Source organism: Sinocyclocheilus rhinocerous, unplaced genomic scaffold, assembly GCF_001515625.1.
Source record: "Sinocyclocheilus rhinocerous isolate Xijiao unplaced genomic scaffold, SAMN03320098_v1.1 scaffold991, whole genome shotgun sequence".
Taxonomy (NCBI): Eukaryota; Metazoa; Chordata; class Actinopteri; order Cypriniformes; family Cyprinidae; genus Sinocyclocheilus; species Sinocyclocheilus rhinocerous.
The window spans coordinates 588,260-595,840 of record NW_015654505.1 but is presented as its reverse complement, the minus strand read 5'-3'; the positions used below and the strand labels follow the sequence as shown (position 1 = coordinate 595,840).

The 7,581-nt window shown below is 40.6% G+C and overlaps 1 protein-coding gene across 2 annotated transcripts in view; it reads left to right on the top strand.

Annotated features, from left to right (window-relative positions):
- Window positions 1-3,783: 3,783 nt before the first annotated feature.
- The window catches only part of LOC107717337 (single-pass membrane and coiled-coil domain-containing protein 3-like), an 8,999-nt gene continuing 5,201 nt past the window's right edge, over window positions 3,784-7,581 (top strand). For both annotated transcript variants that reach the window (XR_001637306.1, XM_016524037.1), the window contains exons 1-2: window positions 3,784-3,861; window positions 3,978-4,022. The gene's annotated coding sequence lies outside the window, so the exon portion shown is untranslated. The remainder of the gene's footprint in view (window positions 3,862-3,977; window positions 4,023-7,581) is intronic.

Genomic DNA, 7,581 nt, shown 5'->3' with positions numbered 1-7,581 from the left:
GGACTTGATGACTACAGACCTGTGGCTCTAACGTCTGTGGCAATGAGATCATTCGAAAAACTGGTTTTGGCTTATCTGAAGGACATCACTGGACCCTTACTGGACCCCCTGCAGTTTGCCTACAGAGCAAACAGGTCTGTGGATGATGCAGTCAACATGGGACTGCACTTCATCTTGCAGCATCTGGACAGACCAGGGACTTACAGTATGTGAGGATCCTGCTTGTGGACTTCAGCTCGGCTTTTAACACTATCATCCCAAACCTCCTCCTGCCCAAACTAACTCAGCTCTCCGTGCCCACCTCCGTCTGTCAGTGGATCAACAGCTTCCTGACAGACAGACAGCAGCGCCGCGGGAGTTTTGCTCGTTCATTCTCGTAAGTGTGTACATTCCTCCGCAAGCACACGTGAGCTCCGCTTTACAGAAACTCGCTGATCAGATCACAGAGACAGAACAACAACACCCGGACTCTGTTTTAATCATTCTCGGGGACTTTAATAAAGCAAATCTCTCCCGTGAACTGCCAAAATACAGACAGCACATCACATGTCCCACCAGAGACAGTAATATATTGGATCACTGTTACACCACAATAAAGAATGCATATCACTCTGTTCCACGGGCAGCTTTGGGGCTCTCTGATCACTGTTTGGTTCATCTTATACCGACCTACAGGCAGAAACTGAAATCAGCTAAACCTGTATTAAGGACTGTAAAAAGATGGACTAATGAAGCAGAGCAGGATTTACAAGCTTGTTTTGACCTCACTGATTGGAGTGTTTTTGAAGCTGCTGCCACCGATCTGGACGAGCTCACAGAGACTGTAACATCTTATATCAGTTTCTGTGAAGACATGTGCATTCCTACCAGGACTCATTTAACTTACAACAATGACAAACCATGGTTCACTGCAAAACTCAGACAGCTCCGTCAGGCCAAAGAAGATGCTCACAGGAAGGGGGATAATGTCTTGTATAAACAGGCTAAATACACACTGGAAAAGGAGATCAGAGTGGCAAAGAGGAATTATTCGGAAAAAATAAGGACTCAGTTCACTTCCAGCGACTCGGCATCAGTGTGGAAAAGTCTAAAAGAAATCACCAATTACAAGACACCATCCCCCAGCACTGTGGAGAATCAACACCTGGCAGACGATCTGAACGAGTTCTACTGCAGGTTTGAAAAAACACCCCACACCCGCCCTGAACACCTCTCCACACAACCATTCACACCTCCAGCAACCCCCCTCTCCCCCACACCTGCAATTCAGATCAGTGAAGACGAGGTGCGCCAGGTCTTCCGGAAGCAGAAAAGGAAAAAAGCACCAGGCCCAGACTGTGTTACACCAGTCTGTCTGAAATCCTGTGCTGACCAGCTGGCCCCCATCTTCACACAGATCTTCAACAGATCACTGGAGCTGTGCGAAGTCCCTTCATGCTTCAAACGCTCCACCATCATCCCCGTCCCAAAGAAACCCAAAATTACGGGACTTAATGACTACAGACCTGTGGCTCTAACGTCTGTGGTCATGAAGTCTTTTGAAAAACTGGTGCTGGCCCACCTGAAGGACATCACTGGACCCTTGCTGGATCCTCTTCAGTTTGCCTACAGAGCAAACAGGTCTGTGGACGATGCAGTTAACATGGGACTGCATTATGTTCTGCAACATCTAGACAGACCAGGGACTTATGTGAGGATCCTGTTCGTGGACTTCAGCTCGGCCTTTAACACTATCATCCCAAACCTCCTCCTGCCCAAACTATCTCAGCTCTCCGTGCCCACCTCCGTCTGTCAGTGGATCAACAGCTTCCTGACAGACAGGCAGCAGCTAGTGAGGCTGGGAAAATACACATCCAGCACCCGTATAACCAGCACTGGAGCTCCTCAGGGTTGTGTTCTCTCCCCACTGCTCTTCTCCCTCTACACCAACGACTGCACGTCTAAAGACCCCTCTGTCAAGCTCCTGAAGTTTGCAGACGACACCACACTTATCGGCCTCATTCAGGACGGTGATGAGTCTGCTTACAGACAGGAGGTCGAGCAGCTGTCTGTCTGGTGCAGTCTCAACAACCTGGAGCTCAACATGCTCAAAACTGTGGAGATGACCGTGGACTTCAGGAGAAACCTCCCTGCTCTCCCCCCACTCACCATCATGGACAGCACTGTGACTGCAGTGGAGTCATTCAGGTTCCTGGGCACCACAATCTCTCAGGACCTGAAGTGGGACACTCACATAGACTCCATTGTTAAAAAGGCCCAGCAGAGGTTGTACTTCTTTCGCCAGCTGAGGAAGTTCAACCTGTCACAGGAGCTGCTGAAACAGTTCTACTCCGCCATCATTGAATCCATCCTCTGCACTTCAGTAACTGTCTGGTTCAGCTCAGCTACGAAATCTGACCTCAGAAGACTACAGAGTGTAGTCCGGACTGCTGAGCGAATCATTGGTACAACCCTCCCTTCTCTCCAAGAACTGTACTCATCCAGAGTGAGCAAAAGGGCTGGCAGAATCACTCTGGACCCCTCACATCCAGCACACTCCCTCTTTGAACTGTTGCCATCTGGTCGACGCTACAGAGCACTGAGCACCAGAACGACCAGACACAGGAACAGTTTCTTTCCTCAAGCCATCCATCTCATGAACATTTGAACACTTAACAATAAACAGGAAACACACAACACTATCATACATTTATTTATTTAACACACATACTTATTACATTTCAAATTTGCACCTAACATACCTGTACATACTAAATTGTCTATTTTGTATATTGTGTTTGTGCTATTTTGCACATTGTCTATTTTGTATATTGTATATTATTATTTTTATTATCTCTCTTGTCTTGTCACTGTCATTCTGTCGCACTGTGGAGCTTCTGTCACCAAAACAAATTCCTCGTATGTGCAAACATACCTGGCAATAAAGCTAATTCTGATTCTGAAAAAAAAAAAAAAATTAGTATAATAGTTTTAAGCAGTGTACTGGGAGTTCATCTCCTACTCTGTAATAAAAGTCTGTAAAAATAAGGCACAGTGCACTGTGTTAATATTAAGCAATCTGTATTGATTTTTCACAGGTGTTTTAAATTACACGTTAAATTTTGGGTTTTAGGGTTACTACTTAACAGATATGATGCATTGGCAGAAAATTACCAGTACCTTTTCCATTTTTCACATATTCTTTAGCTGAACAATAATTATAGTTGCAAGCTAACAACATGTTGTATCATAAATAAACAATTATAATTGAACAAGTGAAACTAGCAACTTTATAATTCACATGTGACGTGTGTATTGTTTCTCAAGCTCTCCAGGCTGATGTGCTGCTTGGCTGGCTAGCGTTCCCCATTTTTGTCATTTAGATGAAAACATGTGCCTTTTTTAGTCACTTTTAAAAAGTTATATATATATACAAAAAAATGTTTTGCTAAATTTGCTGCCAGGTTGCTAGGATAGTCTGAAAAGTACAAATTTGCTAAGTTGGCATCACTGCTCTTGACAACTGCCTTGCACCTTCCCTTATGGTTATAAATCCTGCACATCTGTATTTAAATGCCCAGTAAGTTACCTTAGTAAGATCAAATGATCTAGCAGTTAGCATATCACTTTTAAATCACATAATGAATCACAACCTATTGAACAATGAAGAAAAGCAGGAATATTGTTGCTGTGGGTGAGACGTGATACAGACGAGAGGACAGGAGCTTGTCTTTTCAGAGGGGCGTTTCCAGTCTGGATTGCCTCACTGGGGAGGTCACCAATTTATCTTTAAATATCCGGGATAACAAGAGTTACATTAGATGCTGACTCACGACCTGAAGAGTGCCTCCGAGCCAGAAGTCTTTGATTGAAAAACCTTGGGTTAGTACTGTAACTTACAATATTTGCTCAATATTTCCATTGCTAGAGAAAGAAACTGTAATTGGTAAACTAACTTGTTTTATAACAGAATTGGCCTCTTTTACTTTCATTTTAAGGTAACAAGAAAGGAGAGACCACAAAGGAGTCTTCTGTACCAGGCTGTGAGTTTTTTAAAGTCCTTATGATTTCTACACATTCTACACATATTGACTTTCAATGAGAAAACTTTGGTGTGAATATGCACACTATGGGCACAGGAATTTCATCACATCAACTCACATGCCCTATTCAGACAGCAATTTTTTTTCATGTGGAAATCTGTAAAAAAAAAAAAAAAGTTTGCATGGCACCTCAATGATAAAACTCATGCATTCAGATGAATGATGAATGATTCTGCTGAAAAAATGTCAGGTGCTCTTCTTAAAACGATCAGCTGGTGGCGCTTAAAAACGTTTTGGTGACACAGCATTTTTCCAGCTGAGACACTTTAGTTGCTATGATTTGGAATATCCACGGCAGCAACATATTACTAGTATCTCGTTTTTAAGAACTGTACTAAATATAAAACAGCAGTAACCAGTAATATTGACTTTTCCATTGCTGTAGGCAGTCGTTGTACAAGTAGGATGGTTGGTCGCTATTTGTCCCACCCGTCCTATATTTACGGATGGGTAAAAAGTGATAGTGACGAGAGCAGCGTTTTACAGTTATCAACTCAAAAAAAAAAAACATTTTCAAAAAGTGGGCAAGGGCAAATTAACTTGTAATTATTATGGCAGTGCATCAAAATTCAGCGTCATCAGTCTGCCAAAAAGAAACAGAATGCTTTACGCACCATTGGACGTGGTAGGGACCATGTGTACATTTCTTTCATATCAACTAACATTTTGAAAATATGAACATGAATTTCATGAATTCGAAAGTTTACGTCAGAACGGCTTTATGAACAATTTACATAAAAATTTGTTCTGCACGTGTTTCATGAATGAGGCCCATTGTGTTTTTGGGTTTGTCTTCAGTGCCTTGTGTGACCTAGTTTCCCAGTATATGATTATTGTATTCAGTTCACCTGCTGTCTAATTTATTAGTCCTAATTTGGTTCAGTACTTATAGTCCCATGTTTTCTTGTGCCTAGTTCACACTGCATGATTTTAGCCCCGGTTTTCACTCGCTAACAGATTTTGCGAAATTGCCGACAAATGCCTGAAATCAAATCGGTGCGATTCAAAATCCTGCTGTGTGAAAAATGAGAGAGCGCGATACAAGGCAGCAAGGAGTTCAAGGAGGAGTTAAAGACCACTATATCAGCAAGCAAAGGCTCCTTTTCGGTCTATTTGAACTCAAGAAATAAAGGAAGGAAGGTTTCTTTTTCTCATTTTCGCTGCAAATTAGCACATAGACAATTTGGATCGCAAGCTTCTTTTGGGCTGCCTTTTAAAAACAATCCTAGTCTTGCACAAGAACTCTGACCTCATTGCATTATTTCCTTATCACTTCTCGTGTGTGTTTGGTTGTGCAACATTGTTTTCGAACCAGACAGAATTGAATTGTTTTAGTCAACTAAATAGATTTGAATCTACAGTAGATTTTGTCGACTAAAATCTAAAGGGGTTATTTAAATAGTAATGCATCAATTAAGCATTTCTCTTGCAATACACAGATACACATTCGATATTCTCCCAACAGTTTACATTCACTTAAGACATAATCAACTGTTAATTTACTCGGCAAAATTGAAATTTTAACATAATTGTGTGAAATAGAGCTCAGTTCAGTACTTGTCAGGGACTGACACATACTAGTTGAGCCTGAGCCCTAGAGTGGTGGAACTATGACGCATTTTTGTCGGCCAAAACTTGGAAGCAAGTTAGCATTTTAGCACTTCCGGTTCCATCGTCCTGAAGTCAATGGGTTTTTTGAATGGGTTTTTGGTTAAATGGCTGAAATAAGGTCTGTGGTTAACACAAGCTCAAGATACTTTCACGTTTTATTCTACATGATAAAGTACATCAGGATTACCCAACCAGTGACTTTTCAAAGCTGTTCCGTGTCTTAAAAAATCTTAAAAGTAATGGGCGTGTCAATCCTAAATTTAGGACTCCTAAATATTTGCTCTAAGAGTATTTCACAAAGTGTTTTAGAACTAAAACTAGCTCCTAAATCTGTGAAACATTAGCAGTAGTGAAGAGGACTCCTAAGTCACTAAGACCAAATGACAAACTATCCACCATGCTGAAAAAAACCCATACAAACCATCACAGAAATTCTAATGGTTTCCACTACAAATACCAATGCAAACATTATAAACCATCAACTTTTAGCCATTAAAACCAATAAAAAATGGTTTCCTGTAGTGTGCTTTTGGGACATATTCCATTAGGATTTAGTGGTTTTATCAAGCCACCAATTAAAGGTGACCAATTACCAGTAGAGACCAACAGGCACCATTACAGTTTCCATTAAAACCAGTACAATTACCATTATAACCAGTAAAACCATTACAAATTTCGTGATGGTGTCTGTTGTCTTTTTCAGCAGGGCTAAAATGGCTGTAGCCGGCAATCTGCCTCAGGACGTAAACACACTGCATTTTTTTTGCACACATATGTTTTCTCACGCATCTTTTTTGGTTTTGGAGGTTATCCCAACTCTGAATTTTCATTAACAAGTTGGGCAAGAAGTAACAGCTGTTCTCGCGTCCAGTTTGGTTTTCTTTTGCGTTTGCATGTCTTACTATCAGCCGTGATTATTGTACTCTGTTAATTAAAAGGCTGTTTATATGCATATCTGCTAATTGTTTACAAGAAGCACACATGTAAGAGGCTGACAATTAGCTGAACATATACTTGTTTAAAGATGCAGTCCGTAAGTTTTGCCTCTTTGTCGCCATCTCCGTTTGAAAACCTGGAATTGCAGCTACTTGCAGAATTATCTTCATTGCGTGGGTTGTGCACAGGCTCGGCTCCAGCGCGGATAAATCTAATGTTTTGAGGAGCATGTGTGGCTGTCAGTCACCGCACCGGTGTGAATCCTGTACTTAGTAATTACAGATTCTAGCCTACGTCTTGGAATATACGACCCTAATAAGAATTTTCACCATATATTGCCATCTGAACAAGCAAGTAACAAGTCTGCCCCTTTGTTCTGACCAGCTGAGGAAAAAAGCATTACAATAAATCGCGCTAACAATGGTGATTAAATCTAACGATCAGTTAATTAGGTCATATCACTTCAAACCGTGCAAATTATTATTACTGTTATACTCTGTTTTTAAAATGTTAATGTTAACAACATCAGCATTGCGTGACTATGTGTATGTAGTGTGTATTAGCATAGATTTCAATTTCTGTACAGTAATCTATAATTGTCATGCCATTCGAATTTCATATAAAGAAATTATTTTATTTTTAACCTGGTGATTAAATCTAAAGATCGGTTAGCTCATATCACATCAAACCGTGCAAATAATTATTATTGTTATACTTTATTCTCAGATTATTAATGTTAACAACATCAGCATTGCGTGACTATGAGTATAGTGTGTGTGTAGATTTCAGTTTCTGTTCAGTCTAATCTCTAATTGTCATACTCTTCGAATTTCATGTTAAGAAATTATTTTAACCAAAAAAGCAAATTATGCTCCCTTCGAACTGGTTCTCTTTAAAATACAAATCTTGTGTAATCCCAGGCTATCTGTAATCAGAAGCACATTTAAAACTG